The 19499-nt window shown below is 40.6% G+C and overlaps 1 pseudogene; it reads left to right on the forward strand.

Moving 5' to 3' along the window:
* Positions 1 to 11409: 11409 nt before the first annotated feature.
* Positions 11410 to 13181, forward strand: LOC102952464 (annotated as a pseudogene).
* The last annotated feature ends 6318 nt before the right edge of the window (positions 13182 to 19499 follow it).

Raw genomic sequence — 19499 nt, forward strand, 5'->3', positions numbered from 1 at the left:
ACCATATGGCTGGCCAAGACTGCTGTCTCTTTCTCTTCTGACATACTCTCTATCACTCTTTCTCTTGTGTCAAATTTATCAGATGGGTGAGGGGCTAAAATATGGCTAAGGGGAAGCTGAATTGGGGATACATTTAGTTTGAGAAATATTTGTGTGGTTGGCAGTCACTTCTTTGTGTGGGGAAGTTACTGCTAGCCGGCTTGGTGTGGGATGGGCCCCGAGAACACTCCTACTTCCCACTGTGCTGATTCACTGCATCACAGCACAATGATGCAGGACCAGAGGTGGAATCATGCTATAAACATGTCCTACTGCAGATGCCATTGAATCAGATGGGCACAGAATCAAAAATTAACAAGGTTTGTGATATACAGAGCCATAAGCTAGTCTGTGGAAAATTTTTCCTATCATCACTGTGTAACAGGGCATACAGAGGATTCAGTTCTCACTGATACCTTGCCAAAAAAGTTCTTTCTGGTCAGGAATGTAGGCAACAAATAGCACATATAGTTATAAGAGCAACACACACTTTTTTTCATTGTTTTGATGAGAATTATACAAAATAAAAGGTAATGGAATTCCTATGTTCGAAAGCACAAACCTAAGCAGATTAGTGAGGATATCTGTACATGAATTACATATTTTACTCATCCTGACATATCAGATGTAGTCTTAGCAATTTTGATACAGGCTGTCCTGACATAGTCTGGTGGTTCCAGACAAAATGACCCAAATAACTGAGTGTTATCAGTTCAAATAATATTTAAGATTGTCACTCACTGCATAAAAAAAATTTGAAATGCCCTGAAATCCCACAGCACATATATGGAAGAAATTTGCTAGAAATTTTCTACAAATATATAGGCTGTTAACAATGGGTTGTATAGTTAGAAAAAGCTTTTCTAAACTATAATTTTTTTAAAAGTTCAAAGAATGATGCCAGAATAAAGAGTGAATTATTTCTAATTTTTCTACAGAAAGTTGAATTAAAAAAATAATTTTCATATAAAGAAGTGATCAAAGAACATACAACCAAAAATGTAGGAAAAGGTATTACAGGTAAGTGTTACACATTTAATGATAAGAAATATGCTTTTCTTTTGGATTTGGGAATGTTGGTATTAATTTTTAAAAATTTGTATTTTATGTGGTATTTTCCCTTACTCGAAGCAATGTTTACTTTCAAACCTAATTTTGTATGAGCTCTTGGCTCCATAATATTTGATTCAGCCCCTGAACAGTAGAAGAAAATCTCAATTAGTTCAACTAAATAAAAATAACTTGTTCCCCCAAAAGAACAAAGCTTTATGTTAGGGTGTATAACTGTCATATTGATGCTCAAAGATGGCGCCTTCTGGACTTACAGACACAGCTCTCCCAGAGCTGTAGGAGGGGAGGCTCCCAGGCTGTGCAGAAGGCCATCACACTGGCTGGCCAGATCACTACATTGTCCTATGCAGATCTAGAGTGTGTTCGGCAATTGTGCCACATGTGTTCAAAACACTTGTTACTTGAAAGGAAAGATGGTGCTCCTTTTTTCTTTTTTAGTTTTTCCTGGCCAAAGTGAGCATTAAATACGTTTTAGGTTAAAATTCCACCTACAAGTATATCTTCACCCCACAAACAGTGGACTTTACTGTCTTTACCTTCATTTTCCTGATTTTCTGCTTTAAAAGAGCATTTGTCTCAGAGTAATTCAATTTTAAGCAGAGAAGGGAGAGGCATTTAATTATCAAAAATAATTATTACCCAAAATAAGTTCTTTTCACTTGAATGTATATTCCCTGGACAGTATCTCAACTCCAAATATGTTAGGTTAGTTAACAAAAAATGTTTTATGCATCACCTTCTAATTAAGGTTCAGGAAGTGGTGCTCCCAGTAGACAAGTAAAATATTCCTTTATTTTGACATTGCACCATTGTTGAATTTATGGAGTTGGATTAAGCACCAGAAAAACTATTCACCACTTATTAGTATTCACTGCAGGACCTGCCTTGAACTTCATGATTTTAAAATAACCTTTTAAATAAACTGGATATTTAAATGTGTTTTATTTTCATCAGAAAGATGCACAGATAATTTTTTCTGAGCTAGCAATTTGTGGTTTCTTTTGAAGTTTTGTTTTTTATTTATTTTTGGGAGAGTTTCCTAGAGTTTTTATAATCTAATTCTAATTGCCTAAGAATTACATCAAAATGTAGTGGGAAAAATTTAATCCAGAAGTTATTTTTTTTATGGAAAATGGAAGAGTTTTTACAAGAAACCAGTTGCATGGTTACATTTTATTTTTAAGTTTATCCATCCACCTTCCCTCACTTTTGGCAGAAATAAGTCATGTGAAATTAGATAATTATATCCTTATTCTTTATAGAATTTAGTTTATTTAGTAGTGCAACCACTCTATTCTACAGAAGTTAGTCTAGGAACACGTTTCAATTTCAGTGCCATCAATTCCTGTTTATTCTTGTCACTCATGTAGTTGTGACTTAACTAACAACAGATTTAGATGTTTGGGACATCCGTAATATATTGGATATGTGTAAATATAAAACCATGTAGTCTATGTCTTCTCACCGTCCACACTAAATTCACTTATACATAGAAACAATGAATTCTGTTTACCAAGAAATAGTGGTTTGAAGTGTTTGTTAACTTTTTGTTTTTTAACAAGACCCTTTCTCAAGTGTGCAAGGTCAATCTGGTAATGAGGTATGTTCAATTTCACACCTACAAGAAGCCATCTTAATCATGCAATAGTTTTTACTTATTTATTTTTTTCCAGTCAGTTTATTCTCATGCAAACAATAAGTATGTTTATGTTCAGTGTTGACAAGAACCTCCAGGTTAGATACACCTTGCCTTTCAGTTACTCATTCCAAGCCCATCTAATCTGCTCAGATCAGGGCTCACTGATGTGGCAGTAAAAGTCTTCTTCAATGCATCACCACTGGGAATCAGTGACTCCTAGTAAAAAAACATACACAATGCTACAGCTACCTGTAAAACTAACAAAATTATTATTGTTCAGTTTATTAAAAATAATTTTATTTTATTGTAAGAGTCAAGATTTTTAGGGTTGGTCACCAATCAAAATTATAAAAATCTTGGTATTTACGGGCAATATAAAGATAGTAGCAACTGCCAGTAGCCATTTTAGTGCAGTCTCTGCAATGGAAGTCCTTTGGTTCCTTTTATCATCAGCACAGACAAGGGGTCATGGACTTTCATATGTGCACTGAGCATCCCTTATGATGGTATTCTCCAAGATCGGTGGCTCTGTTCACTGTTTCTTAGCATTATCAAGGGGGATATGCTCACTATTAGCTGCAGAGGTCACTGTTGTGACCACTAGTTCACTCTCATTGTTGCCACACTGAAATGGTCAAGAAAGAAGTTTGAAAAAAAAAAAAAAGATGGGGGCACCTGGGTGGCTCAGTCGGTTAAGCATCCAACTTCAGCTCAGGACATGATCTCATAGTTAGTGAGTTTGAGCCCCACATAGGGCTCTGTGCTGACAGCTCACAGCCTGGAGCCTGCTTCGGATTCTGTGTTTCCCCCTCACTCTCTGCCCCTCCTCCACTCATGCTCTGTCTCTGTCTCTCTCTCTCTCTCTCAAAAAGAAATAAACATTAAAAAAGAAAAAAAAAAGATGGTAACTATGCGGTGTATTTTCAGCAGTGTCACCAATAGTAAAGACATTTTATTTGATTCACTATGGATCATTACACTTTTTCCACTGCCTTCTCTCCAGGAATTTGGAGAGAAGTTCTGGAAAGGCTGTGTCAGGAAATAATAACATTACTCAGGGCTCTACTCAAAATGTCTCTCTTCCCCCATTCAGGCTTTATAGCGTTAGCAAATGTTCTCTGAATCTCTCACCTCTTGAACGACTTTCTTTTTTTTATTCTGATTCTTTGTTCAGAAAAGCAAGGGACATCTGTGTTTCCTCAGTTGTTTAGGGCACTTTTTAAGGAGCCAGTTGTCTGTGCCAATGCTTATTGCCTTTTCAAATATCTTTTCAAAGAAGTTCACCAGATCTTTGTGCAAATAAAGCCATTAGCTGTATGACCAGCAGTTGGTTACTCCATAATGTGCCTAAATTCACAGAGCTGGTTGCACAATTTCCAACTTTATTCTTGGACTCTTGTTATATTTTGTCCTTGGAAGCTCTAGATGATGTGTTTGTTAGGATAATATCTTTCCTATCTTGTAAGGTCTAAGGTGTACACTTTTTCTTACTGTTCTTCTCTTTCTTACTGGAATGTCATCCAACTTGTCTGATTTCTTTGTGCTCACATAACTTTTTCCTGTGCTGTTGCTTTGACAAATACCAATTTCTTACCCTTTTCTTTATACAAACACACTGTGTTTCTCATGGTCAATCTGGGAAACCCCTTATCCTGGCTTTCAAAAACCTCCCAGATCCCTGTCCTTTCCCTATTCTCTTTATCTCCAGCTTCTCATCATATTCACCTGCTTCAGCCTAGCTGATCTCTTCTCTTTTGGAGAAATCAAAAGAGGTCATCTTTCTCCCACCTAATGCCCAGCCATGGCTTGTCCGTTTCCCTATCTGGAAATCCCTTTCTTCCCTCCCCTCCCCCTCAGCCTTTAAGCTCCAACCCAATTCCTTCCTTCCTTCTTAGGATGTCTTTCTTGACTTCTGATGATTTTAGCTCATCTCTTTCTGAATGGTTCTAAAACTTATTTCAAAAATTTCTCATTTGCCACATTTATAACCAATGATCCAATATCTTTCCTTATCTCCCCTAGGATAGTATGTATTTTTTGGAGAATAAGGGCCAAAATTTAGGGTTCTCATCCTTACTCCACATTTACTTTAGCACAGGGCCTTCCTATAGGAGGCACTAAATAGGCATTTGTTGAACCATCTGGTGCTGGACTATTCTGTATCACAGATGGACATTTGCCTGATGGTGAACTCATCCTCAGAAAGGTTAGATGACTGATTGCCTTAGGTCAAACAGTTTTCTTTTTATCTGCCCAATTTCCTGCTATCATCAGCAATAAAAATGTAGCGGTTTATATTTGATGTAGGTTTTCTTCCTGTTAAGTAATTCTCTACTCCTCTCATTATCCCTAATTTTCTAAAACCTCTTTTGTTATGGTTCCCCATGAGGCAGCCATGTTTCAGTGAAACCCATTCCTGGCCTGAATGTTTTGTAATATCTGATATGTAGATCCCTTCTCTCACTATACTGATGATATAGTACAGGGATTGGCAAACTTTTTCTATAAAAAGCCAGAGCATAAATATTTTTAGCTTTGCAGACCATTTGGTATCTGTTGCAAACACTCAACTCTGCCATTGTAGCACAAGATCAGCAATAGACGATACGTAAATGAATGAGATGGCTGTGTTCTAACAAAATTTTTCATGAATGCTGAAATTTGAATTAGATACAATTTTCATGTGTCATGTGTTCGTATTATTCTTTTGATTTTTTTTAACAATCACTGAAAAGTGTACAAACCATTCTTAGCTGGTAGGCTTTACAAATACAGATGGTAGGCTAGAGTTGGCCTGCCAACTCCTGACACGGTATTGGTAGAGTATCTTAAAGTGCAACCTAGACATCATCAGCCAGGTTACTTTAATTAGAGGTAAAATTGACTTGAGCCTGGTTTCCTGGCCTATGGAATTTCAGATCTGTCCCTAAGGGTCCTGTCTGTTCTTGATGGACATACGATATCCTCTACTTCTTGTTCCTTCTTCCTTATGTCTGGTCTCTGTTATATACCATGCTGACCTCCCTATGAAATAAAGCCCCTTTGCTGAGCTCCTCAAAAATCTCCACCCACACAAGTCTTCATGAACAAAATAGACTTTACTGAAGGTTTTAGAGGAGGAGTCTGTCACAGAAATCTAAGTTATGCCAATGGAATTGGACATTGCAATTCTTAAAAGGTCATTCTATCCCTTTATCACTTCCCACTATCCCCAAATAAATACTATGTCTTTTTTCTTAAAGCCTTATGCTTTATAAAAAATACTTATTTTTGAGAGAGAGAGAGAGTCTGCATATGGGAGGGGGAGGGAGAAGAGGAGGGAGAGGGGAAGACAGAAGATCCAGAGTGCTGACAGAAGAGAGCTGGATGTGGAGCTCGAACTCACGAACAGAGAGATCATGACCTGAGCCCAAGCTGGATGCTTAATCGACTGAGGCACCTAGGTGCCCCATATCATGTCTTCTTTAAAGAGGACTGGTTCAACTTTTTACAAGAGCAGTATATTTTCTCCCCTTTCAAATTTTGTCCATTCATTCGTTCATTCATTCAACATGTATTTATTGAATGTGTACTACAGTGTTGTCTAAAGAAACTTTCTGCAACAATGGAAATGTTCTATATCTGCACTATTCAATACAGTGGCAACTAATCACATGTGACTACTGTGCTCTTGAAATGTGCCTAGTGAGACCAGGAACTGAATATGAAACTGTATTTTATTGAAATTAATTTAAATTTAAATAGTCATGAATGGCTAGTGCTACCATCTTGGATAGCGCAGATCTAATATGTGCAGGCCACTTAGATACCCTAAGAGGTTCTACTAATACTCAGTTCCTAAAATTTAGCACATAGTTGGGACTGGGCCTTCACTGCCAGCATGGAGGATTTAATTAAAATGCTATGTTTTATCATAGCTGTCTTATAATCAATAATGTTTAAAGCTTTCGCTCTTCACTCATGTAATGTCACTGAAGATAGTCCCTGGCTTTCAAGGTTCTCCCCTATTTTCCACTTCAGTTGCACACAAATGCAAAGGTTCATTTCCCTCAAGGGCACATTCCTCACACAAAACACATCTTCAGCCATGTGTCCAAATGCTATATTGATTCCAGCTGCTTTTTTTTTTTTTTTTTTTTTTTTTTTTTTTTTTTTTTTTTTTACCAAGTACATAGACACAACAGCTGGTCTTTGTTTTTAATGCCTCTCCATTTAGGCTAAATATTTCATCCTAAATACTGTTTTAATATGTTAGCATGGGAACGATCCATATGGAAACTATCCTATGGAAATACTGATGGTTTGTACAAAAGAAGATTAATCTAGCTAGATTAGGAAGGCTCAAAATAGTGCTGGAGCATTTCTCAGAAATGTAGATGGATACTTAATTTAATCACCAGAGATAAACAATCCCTTGGGCAATGAAGCCACACTTTTGGCATAGTCACAAAGATATAATTAACCTGTGCATTATAGCAAAGCTGGACTCATAGTTATGAGGTCACTTGCAACATTCTGCCAGAGAGTATAATATTCAGATACATGTAGATCTTGAAGAAGCTTGGATCTACAGCCCCAAAGACTGAGTTAGTGTTGGAATTCACTCTAAAAGTATGGCTCAAAACAAGACATAATCTAAGAGGGCCAGCATATTCAGGAGACCAGTTATATTTAGCCTTCCCTAGTTGTTTGAGTCACTTAGCAATTGGTAGGGCTCAAGATACAAGATATTGATAACTACTTTCCACATTAAAAGATAGAGTAGATATACAATACACAGTTAGGATCTTGTCTTATAATAAGCACCTGACAAATCTTAGTTCCCCTTTCCCCTACTTTGCTCCCTGGACTTTGAGACTTTAGTTCCCAGGGAGGTGATTATCCCAGGGAGGTGAAGGAGCCCTCTCCCAAGGCTGCTGTCACCAGAAATTTCACCTCCCTGGAGTAGATGTGCCCTGGAGGGATTGTGAGACAGGACAGAGGTGAGAAATGGCTCTAACCAAACTGTTTCAAACAAGGTCACAAGCAGTAGGAAATGGTATTCCTCTCTACCATAAGTATTATAAACCCAGAACACAAAAATTCTTATAGGAAAGGTTCTAGGAAACATGAACTTAAATTAAAAACCAAGCTCAAATAAAGCCTTAAAGAGCAATGGATAGTGTGGTAGAAAAAATACTGCCTGGTAATCAGGAGAACTGGGTTCTAGCTCCAACTCTGGATCCAAACTGAACACTTGGACACTGAGTCTTAATTTTTATTTATGAACAATGGGTCTTTAAGCAGGTGGTCTCAAGGCGGTATGACACTTTGTCATTCTATAATATTTCACTACAAGAATGGTTTTAGTAATAGCTTTATCAACCCTATTAACAAAACAGCTGTAGCCCTATCTTTAGCTGCATTTGAGGAAACAGTATCACTGGGACTCCTTGACTTTCACTGTGGTCTGAGTCCACAGTTAAATCAGGGCTGACTCATCTTTTACACATAATAGACACTAGGGTTCATAACACCTTTAGGGCTCATGAAAATGTTTTAAAACTAAAATGTTTCAGCTTTAATTTCTTTTAAAATCAGAATAAAACATGAACAAAATAATGATGAATTATAATAATAACTTGTTTGATTTGTTTTTGGATTATAGTTTCCATACCAATTCTGTCATAAAATATAATTTTAATTTTTTTGTTTAAAAGAGTTGAAAGAGCTCATGGTTGTAATGCAGCCCTGTCCATTATAGATTCTGATGTATAGGAATTTATAATACTTCCAAATAGGTAAAACTTAGGAAAGTCTATAAGGGCCTTTTCATTCTAGGTCCAGTAGTTGGTACTTAGTGGTGACACATAGAAATAAAGTTACAATTGAGAGTTAAACTAGTAAATCAACACAGTGAATGAGAACAATAATTTATAGAAGTTACTTAAAATGCAGGAGGCTTCCAGGAAGAGACAAGTTAGGATATCTGTGATAGAAATTATAACCATTATTGACCATTTATGATGTATCAGGTGTTGTAGTAAGTGCATTATATGCACTATTTCATTTATCCTCACAACAACCTTATAAGGTATTACTATGAACTCACTTTATGGAGGAATAAACAGGCTTACGGAGATTAAGTTAACTTGGTGAATGTCAGACATTTGGTAAATAGCAGAAATGGAATTGGAATATGGAGTTTGACTTGGGAGAACACAATAATGTTCCAACAAAAGCCTGTCACCCTGTGAAAGCACACTAAACCCTCCACGTATTAGCACAGCTCAGCACAGGTGGAGTGAGTCTACATGGATCATAGGGAAGCAGATCATACAAGGTAGACTCCAAGGGGATTAATCCTAAAGATGAAAGGTAAAACTTGAAGGCTAATCGAAGAAAATGTTATTTATTTCATGACCAAGTATTAGATAAAAAAATTCTTAGAACACAAACCAGAGGGATTCTGTCACTCTGCCTTTCAGCAAGATTCTCAGGTAGGAAATTGTTAATGGGATTTTTCACAAAAAAAAACCTTTTGAAATTAAAAAAAAGTTAATAGATTACCTTCTACAAAGGTGTAGAAGTACAATTGGAGAACACATGTTTTCCTAAAATTTAAGTTTCCAATGGTTATAGATCAAGAGAATTAAAAAACTTGAAATTAGTTATAAGAAATATAACGGAATGGCCATTCCAACAGATTGAAAGGAATCCTAAAAGAGAGGGCCAGCAGATGAGGAGGTATCAGGACTGAAGTAGAGAAGACCAAACCCAAAAGCTTCCTTTAGCCATGCTGCTAAGGGTTCTAGGGATTCCCAGTGAGATAACAGTGGAAATTAGTATAAATACCACAGAACATAGTGTTCATAGTTTGTAGTGAAGAACTATGTCCAAGCTAATTTAGAGTAATTTGTTTACAGTTCTTATTTAATATGGTCTTCATTAAGTTATTCTCAATTACTTCTTTTTTTTTTTTTAACAATGCCTTTAATGATCATTACCATCTCTTTTTTGGCAGGAAGAGCGTAAGGGGGGGGGAGGGGCAGATAGAGGGAGACAGATGATCTGAAGCGGGCTCTGCCCTGACAGGCTGACAGCAGCGAGCCGATGTGGGGCTTGAACTCTCAAACTTCGAGATCATGATCTGAGCCGAAGTCAGATGCTCAACCAACTGGACCACCCAGGTTCCCCTCAGTTACTTCTTTTGTGGTCTTTATTAAGGGTTGGATTAATGGACTCCTCTAATTAATACTCTAGGAGTATTAATGTCTGTATCAGATTGACCTCACTCAGTTGGCATATTAACCATGCTGTTTATTTTCTGATAGTTTGACATCTTGGGACCTTGCTGACCCCAGAGGGAGATAATTCCTAGAGATAGCAAACAACTTGCCTGTGAGCAAACACTTCACATGCAAACCAGCCAATTTAGTGCCCATAGCCTCAACCATATCTTTTACTGGGTTCTCACACTTGGGGCCACTATCCTCTGCCCTAATCACCCCACAGTCAAATAACAGACAACCAGGAACACCCCTCTATGCACCCCCTAGAGCCTGATAATTTTAAAACTTGTCAACCCTAAAGCTATTTATCCTGTTTCCTTTCCATGGAAATCACAACAAAGGCTATTCCCCACATTTTCCCCTTGACCCCTTCACCTCCTGACCAAATCCGGTGCCTCCCTACGTGGCCCCCCATGGCATGGTATGCCCCCTCCTCTTGGGAACTGTGAGTATACAAACTTTTTTCTATGGCACTTTTCCCCTGATCTTTTGGTTTTGCCATACCTGAATAATAACAAAATCTTTATTTTAAAATGATTGGTGATTATGTTTAAGAAGCGACCTTAGCCAGGTTTCTTCTTATCTGTGTTGGGATGCACATTACAAAGGAACTCACGAGTGTTTTCCCATACTGTCCATAGAAGAAAAACATGTTTTTATCCAAATATTAATATTCTGGCCACTAGATAAAGAATTTCTGTAATAGGGTAAAATGGATGAAACAGAATTGTATCGAAGCCTCTTCTATAGCCATGAGAGAAAGAAAAGGAGAAGGGGGCCATGATTTGGGCATGATCTCCTCACTGCTAGTCAATGAGAGAATGCTTAAGAATGCATCACAGAGAAGGGAAGGTGTGAATGCACTCAATAAATTGAAGTCAGGAGTATTAGTTGGCACATAATAAGGGTAACAATATTTAAATACAAGGAATATGAATCACATTCATGGGCCAGATGGAGATCTGGAGAGTGGGGCAGGAATAAATTATATCTCACAGTGTGATGTGTTTCAGTTTACATAGTTTAGGAGACAAGGAGCCCCAAGCTAAATTGGAATACCCCACTGATCCTCCTTGCTCTGTGTCACAGAACCAGACCCCACTGCCCCTCAAGGGTCAATGGATCCAGAGAACAGTTTACTCACTTCTCTGCAAGTCAAGAGAAACCTGGAGAAGTAAAACCCTTCACCTGAAACTGGATGGCTACAAGATACCAGGGCGGAGATGACCCTTCACCGTTTCTGTAGGGGCAACAGTGCCTCCGTTTCCTCATCTGCCGCATTGTAATGAAAATAGCACTCACCTCGGAGGACTATTGTCAGTTGAGAGAGGTCTGTAGAGCACTGGGCACACAGCCTGGTCCATGTGGCTGTTCATTAAGAGTTAGCTAATGCCGACAGCAGGCGTGCGGGCGGTCCAAGCCTCCATGACACAGCAGGGATTGGTCCCACTGTGGCGGCTGCCAGCTCCTGCCCCTGGCTTGGCTCTGGCGCAGGCTGGTCTGATGGGGTGGCTCTGGCCTCCTGCCCCTGTCCTGGGACCCAGCTGGTAAGGGAGGCGGAGGTGGAGCCAGCCCGGGCCCACCGCGGCGGCCAGAGACCCCTGTGCTTGCACTGGATCCTGCCCTTTATGCAGCAAGAGTCCACGCGCTTGGAGCGGAGAAGGCCAGCTCGCACGTGGAAAGTGCCCCCTTGCAGACTCAGGTGACCTTCCTCCGGAGGAAGGGAAAGGGCAAAGGAATGTCCAGACCCGGTGCAGTGGATCAAGACCTTAAATGTGCGCTGAAGCAGGAAAGGGTCAAATATGATAAAGTTCAGTGCTGACCTAAACCACGGGAGAAGAAACCAGAACTGTCAGAACAAGTGTCCAATGGCCCTTTGGAGTCAGTCGCATGGGAGAACAGCCCGCTGGTGCAGTAGGACGGTCAGCGGCTTCTCCGACAGTATTTGGAATAGGTGCGCTACACAGACATCATCCTGGACATGCGGTTCAGGCCAGCGCAGTCCCTACTGGGCCACTTGTTGGAGCTCAGCAGGGCCACGGAGTCCAGCGAAGGGGGCTGCAGGGACGCTGGCCCCTGGAGGGCTCCGTGGTGGCAAGTTACTGATGGTGAAAGAGAAGCACGAATAGACCAAGAGGAATGTGACAGGCAAAGATGGCAAAGAGCGCTGAGGTGGCTGGGTGCTGGAGCAGATTCCCTTTCTGTAGAATTGTGAGGAGGAGGATGGCCATGAGGACCATGAGGAGGACCACAGCCATGAGGACAACCGTGAGCTGGACAGTGTGCAGCACAAGAAGCAGCATGTGAAGCTGCCCTCCAAAGCCTGATGAGGATGAGGATGAAGAGGAAGTATGACTCCCAGGATGCCGTCCATGAGTTCGATTTTCTGGGCTCAGGAGAGGATGGGGAGCTCTCTCCAGACCCTTAACAATGCACTGGAGAGGGACCCACCATGAGTTGGAAAACCAACGAGCCCAGCTCCAGGGAATTTTGGCCAACCTTTGGGATGTGGATGGGGTGTCCCCCAAAGGAACTGGTTCACCTCTTGGCACACCCCAGTCCCCAGCCACATGAAGATGTTTTCATCATGAATAGGATCAGGGGCAGGGAGGTAGCTTGGGGGACTTGGCGGATCTTACCGTCACCAATGACAATGACCTCAGCTGTGATCTCTCTGACAGCAAAGACGTCTTTAAGAGGATGTGGAACCCCAAAACACCACTTTTATGACCTGGAGGTTGGTAGTGTCTTCCTCATACTGGAGTTGAGGAGAAGCAGCAGCCCAACCCAGATCAACCAGGTGGTGAGTCACTCAAAGCAACCCCTCATCATCATTGCCACAACAGAGACATCTGCTTTCTGGACAACCAGACAGGGAAATCTGTGCACTCCATGGTCTCCCACTTGGACATGATCACTAGCCATGGACCCTAATGGCATATTTCTGATGCTGGGAAGTCATGACCAATCGCTGTGGAGCCTGGACAACAAAACATGCGAGCAGGAGATCATGGCCTATCACAAGAAGCATGAGGAGGCTATCCAGTCTGTCACCAGCCACCCCAACAAGGCCTTCATTGCCAGTGTGGACACTGACACCCCGGCCAAGATCTTCGTATAATGCCTACCTGGCCCAGCCCTGACTGCCATGCTGACTGGGGAGCAGGCCGGGCAGGTGGAACTAAGATGACTCCCAGCCTCAGTCTGGAGGCCCAGAGGCCCAGCCTCTTCCCACCTGCCTCAGAGCCTGGTGGTACTTCCCCCAGGAGACCATTCCCCATGGCCTACCCTTCCCCAAGCATCCTGGGGAGTGGCCTCCTTTGGATATCACCCTCCAGAATGGCCTCTGGGAGTTTCCTCTCTGGGCCCTTGGTGGCCAGTCCTGGTATCTGAGCTGCCTTCTTGGGCACAGCACAATTGGGGCTGGGGTCCTTGGGGGTCAGCTTTTCCAAGATACCAGAAGATGCCAGGTTCTCTCTTTAACCCCCAACTCCTCTTTTCCATCTCCTCAGACCTGGGTGGGAGCTGTGCTGTGAGGAGCCCCAGGCACCCCTGCTCTGGGTCCCCCCAGATGCCATGAAGCCAGCTGGACCCTGGACTGTACTCAGTGGGAGTACCAGGCCTGGTCAACCCAGGAAGCTTGCCCAGACCAAAACCCTCCCCTCAAGTTCCCTCAACACTGCTTTCTAGAAACTACCCAATGCCTCTAGGCCAGTAACTGCCTAGGGAGCAGGTGATGCCCTCACGGGAGATGCTCACCGCTACCTCCCCCAGGACTTCTCCAAGGGCAACTCCCATGGGGCCAACAATGGGGAGAGATGGCTTTCTCTTGTCTCCTCCTAGGACGTGGAGGGTGGAGAAGGGTCCCCCATATCTCTGTATGAATAAATCTGTATAAATAAACAGGATTTTAATGTAGCCCACCTTCACCCATGTTGTTGCCACCCTAAATTCTTGGGCTCTCTTCCAGGTTTATAAGCCCCATCACCTCTGCCCTGGACTTAGATGTGAAATTTGTCTCCATAAACCCATTGAAGAAAAAAAAAAAGTTAGCTGTTGCTCTTATCTACATAACATTTTACAGATAAAGAAACTGAAGCTGTAAGAGAGACCACCAGAAGTTGACCAGGCTGAGCTGAAACCCAGATCTGATTGCCCCCAAATCCACACACTCAACACTATGCTGCTGCTTCTTTTTTTTTTTTAATGTTTACTTATTTTTGAGAGAATGCAGTTGGGGGAGGGGCAGAGAGAGGGGGACAGAGAATCCAAAGTGGGCTGTGCACTGACAGCAGTGAGCCCCATGTGAACTCAGGAACTGAAAGATCATGACCTAGGCAGAAGTTGGATGCTCAGCCTACTGAGCCACCCAGGTGCCCCCTATGCTGCTGCTTTTGCAGCAAAGGGAATTTTTGTGGGACTTCAGTGAGACTCTCATGATTTACCTTTATGACTGCCCCTTCCTTTGTTCTAATTCCAAGCTTGCTGTGCAGGCTTCTAATGCATTCCTGGGATCCTGGTGTGAGAAGGGGTGCTCTGGGTAGCAGAAATATATGACCTGACTATTAAGCCCACGATTAATGAATTGACATTGTGCCTAATACATAAGGCACATTGTGCCTTTTTATCTTTTGTATCACTCAATCCTGAGAACTCTGGGAGCACTGACAAAATTCAGTTCCTGACCCTGGCAAGCTGGTGCACAGACCTTAGCTGTGGTGACCATAACAAGGAATCTCCACATTATGCATTGCCCTTTGGCCTGCTCAGTCTTCCTACCTCATCCCTCTTGACCTGTCTCACACACCACAAAATTCTTCTGACAAGGCCCCGATTTATTTTTCTATCTGTCATCGTATGACCTTAATGTGGGTCAGTGTTAATATTCTTCTTGACACTGACATAATTTCCCATCTCCACAGCTGTTTTCACTCCAATGAAGAGTTTTAAATGTGGTCATGATTCCAGATTTTTCACAATTTAGAATTCCTAGATAGCATTCATAGGAAAGGAAGGATTCATTTCTGAGTGTGGGGAAGTGGAAATAAGGAGAGACCTCTATGGAAATCCTTCAACTGCTGGGGAAGAAATGCTGGTATTAAGTCAATGAGATTTATTTGCTTTATTCCAAGTTTGTGAGAATACTGGGAATTCTTATCTGTAATTGGTGGCATCACGATGACTGGTTTTCTGGTGACTCAAGTTCAGGAACTTTGCTGGGATGTGTTAGTAAAAGGAACACAGCAGGCCTCACCCAGGGCAGAAGCTTCTCTCTCAGATCATCCCAACATCTGAGACAGACCTTGGCCTTCCCCTGAGGCTCAGAGAAGCAAGACTGTTTGGATAAAACTGGTCTTAGTGCCTTTTTTCAGAGAAGGTTTTCTATCTTATTTTTGGAGTATGGAGGCAATCTTTACCAGTTGTTTCCAGCCAGTGGTAGACACGTGTGTGAAAATCAGCAAAATCCTTCTGTGAGTAAATGAGGGGAAAAATGCTCACCCAATCTATTATAAAAGGTGATCATATATAGTTATGCCCCAATCTAAAAGAATTTAAAATCCAATCTTTTTTGCAGATAAATGGGGAAATTATTTTCACTTTCATAAAGTTAATTCTTCACAGGAAGATTCCTTTAAAGGCTGGACATTGGTTTATCTAAAATAACACGGAAAAAACCATACATAAGCACAACTTCTGATACATCTTCTTCCTTCTTCCCTGTAACTATGTTCCAGCCACATGACATGGTTTCTTGTTCTTAAATGCACCATGCCAGTTCATGCCTCTGTGCCTTTGCACAGGCTGATCCCTTCACCTGAAAAGTTCTCACACACATCCCACCTGTTGGAATTCTACTTGGATTTCTAGGCCCTTTCCAAGAATTAACACTCACACGGCACTTTTACTAGTTAGAATTGATCTTTCCTTCATGTCTTTCTACATCTTCTGTTTGTGTTCATTGTGAACACATTTTCTGCTTCCTAACGATAAGCCCCGAGTAAAAGGACTAGGGTTAGACTCTGTGTACATCCCACTGCTATGTGCCTAATAACTTGTCCTGCCTAGAATGTTTTCACATTTTTCCCCCTAGGTACCACTTATAGCAGAAGAGTATATGTCTTCAGACTGCTTTAAGATGGAATTTCTTTGAAGCTGTGATTTCTCTTAAAAATTCATGTGAATGTTACATTCAAATCTATCATGTAGTATTGGTAATTTTAATATAAAAATGTTTAAATTGACTCCCGCATAAAATTTAGACTCCAGAAACCACCTCACAGTTTATGCTTTATCCAGTTAGACTTTCTAGCACATGGCCCTTGGGATACACTTTTCTCAGTTGAAAAGAGTATTAAGTAGAAGCTTTAAAATGTTTATTGAATTGAATTAAACAAGTGAAATGTAATGTAAAATGGAGCATTTTTCCAAATGCCGAATAATTGAGCAAATATTGTCAAGACAGAGGCTGCTTGTCATTATTAAGCTTAGAATAACATTTCAGAGAATTATTTAAAGCAGCATAAGCTATCCAAAATGCAACATACTTACATTTGCTAATGCTCCCCACAACTCCCCCAGTTCTCATGTTCAACTTGGGAAGTGATTATATTAACCTGCTTGCAGCTAGTTGCTCTGAAAACCTTTGACAAATACAGAGCCCCACAAGAGGCAGCTGCCCCCCCATTTCCTTTTGGTAGATATTTTAGCCTATGATCTTCTGGACCCATGTTTCTTTTCATGCTTATGATAGAATCAAAGCTGAAAAAGCTTTATAAATAAGTGACACCTGGTCACTTATCTGCCTGCTGAAGAAGTATAATTCAGTTTTAAAGGACATGTCTAAAAAAGATTTCTAAAATAGCCTGGGAGAATACCAGATTACCTTAGGAAATAATTGCTGAATTTGAACACACAGTATAAATAAATAAAACACCCCTAACTCTTACCTTCTGCTGAAATAGCTACTCATGTTCAGGCATTTGAAGAAATCATTTCTTAAACAACATTCCTATGGCCCAAAAATATGCTAAATGCCTCCCAAAGTAAATATTTTTATGACAGCATAATAATAATGAAATCCAGTGTCATATAAAATTCTCTGATTCTGTTGGGAAATGTGTTCGTGCAAGAACCAGACGCTCTTCATCATAATCTCCAACTACAGTCAACATAATCGTGGCAAAGGGCATTTTTAACTGAACAAGGTTACCTGAGCACAGATGTGACCTATTCCCTTTGCATTCTTTACATATCTCAGCAAGATCCTTATTAATAACTGCTGAATGGAGAAGGGAAGTAGACCGGCACAAACAGCTACACGATGGAATTTTCTATCTCTGCAGTAGTGCCTCCCCCGACTACTCTTAGATTCCTCTTCTAATCTAGCATGATGTACGTGGGTCAGGTGTGGAACGAGTGCCTTTACATTTTCCTCTTCTTGAATATTTGCTTGTAGTTTTCCTTCCTTGCATGCTTACAAAACCAGCAGAGACGTGATCTTCTTAGTCTGGCTTTGACAGTGTAATAAAATGCCTGACGCCCATTGCTCCTTTCTTAACGCTTATCAGGCTGCCTTGTTCCTTGCATCAGGGCTCTCTGGAACAGCCATTCTATCATTTACGGCTTGGCTGTCTTTCTGGTGCTACCCTTATTCTAACTATCTTCTGTTGCACTTGGCTGAAATTGTATATATGCAGTAAAATCACTGAACTGAGGAAGATCTGCCTGCCTGTTTCTCCCGCAAGGCACACAGCATCCGCAGGAGCAACTCATCACAGATCCAGTGATATTTCAGTCACACTGTGACTGCACAGGCAGGTTTAATCAACTTCGCCACACACGTAATTCACAGTGGATCCCTTTTGTTTCACTTATCATCTGAACGAATGCACACAGGAAGCTCATTTAACCCCCCCACATTTGTCATCAGCTGCTATATTAAATATTGATTTTATTTTCCCAGGTCAGGAATGATGAAATCAATATCTAACATGGCAAGTTTATATTTGCTCATACTTTTCATTTGGGTTCCCTGACAAATTTTAAAACATTTTACATTGCACAAATGTTTATAGATTTAAATGTCAGTAAAGGTTAAGAGTTAATTGCACATGAAACTGACTGCATTAAATTTTAAAGTGAGCGTGGTTATTATTAAACACATATGGGGGTATTATATTATTTTATTATTATGATACACTAACTCACTCATTAAATAATTTGTTCATTATTCATTTGATACATGTTAATGCAGCATTTGGTATTTTTCAGAGTGCTTGAAAGTAAAAAGTTAAGCATTGACATATAAAAGTGTTTTCAAACTATAAATCTTCATAGAAATATTATATCTGAAAGTCCTTTTTGTGTTTCGATTTATTCATTCATTCACAAAATGTTAGGCATTCACTGTGTACAGCCCAAGCCCTGTGGTAAGAAGTGTGACTTCACAGACAAATAAGAACAACACCCCCAGCCCCCACCACCCTTTCAGGAGTCCACAGTTCAGTGGGAAAGAAGCAGGCACAGAAGAGGACAGATTTGGTAAAGAAGTCATAGATGAGGTTCTCTCGGTAGCCTCATGGGTAGTCTCCCCCAGGGCTCCACAGATGGGCAGAGGAGGTAGAAAGCAGAGAGAAGAGAAATGTCAGCTCTGAAATGGCTTGAGGTATTTAGGAATGTTGAAAAATTATAGTCCCTGGAGCAGATAAGAAAAGTGACTTGAGAAATGGGAGGAGGAGCCAAGATGTGAAAGTCTGTCTGTGGTGCCTCTGCTTCACACTTTAGTCATGGGTCCAGTCATGGGTCCATTACCATGTGGTAATGATACTATACTCCCAAACCATCTTATGGAACTGTGGTAAGAATTAGGTTAAATAATGTTATATAAATCATTTTTAAGACAGTGGAGCATGACACATAAAAGTATTATCATTAACATTATGATTATGATTATCATTTAAAAGCTGAGGTAAACCTTAAGTACTTGGCAACTAGTTCAGAAACAATCTTCTTTCCTAGAGCACCAGATAGTAATAGCTAATTTACAAACATATGGTAGAAATGTCTGTATTTAAACATCAATTCTTTGACTAAAAATTGACAAAAATCTCTCTAGGTGAATTGACTGAAAGTAAGTTGAAAATAAACAGCTCAAAGCCTCTGGTGTGAATGGTGCTAGATTTGTGCTGTGTGTTACCCATACAACCATACACTAGTGCCTTTGCCAACACAGGGGTTTGATAAGGATTAGAGAAGAGTGGAAAATCAGTATTTGAAGAGGTTTGAGTCAAGCATTTTCCAGAGTTGAAAGACATGATTCACTGACCCAAGAGCACACTCAGAGTACTGAGCATGATAAAGATAAAAATACACACTTCCAGCTGTATCACTAATTGGCTGTGGACACGGATAGTGATACTTCAACTCTAGGTGCTCTGGTTTCCTTATATATACCACAAAATATTAACGATATTTTCTTC

The sequence above is a fragment of the Panthera tigris genome, chromosome B2 (assembly GCF_018350195.1).
Source record: "Panthera tigris isolate Pti1 chromosome B2, P.tigris_Pti1_mat1.1, whole genome shotgun sequence".
Lineage (NCBI taxonomy): Eukaryota > Metazoa > Chordata > Mammalia > Carnivora > Felidae > Panthera > Panthera tigris.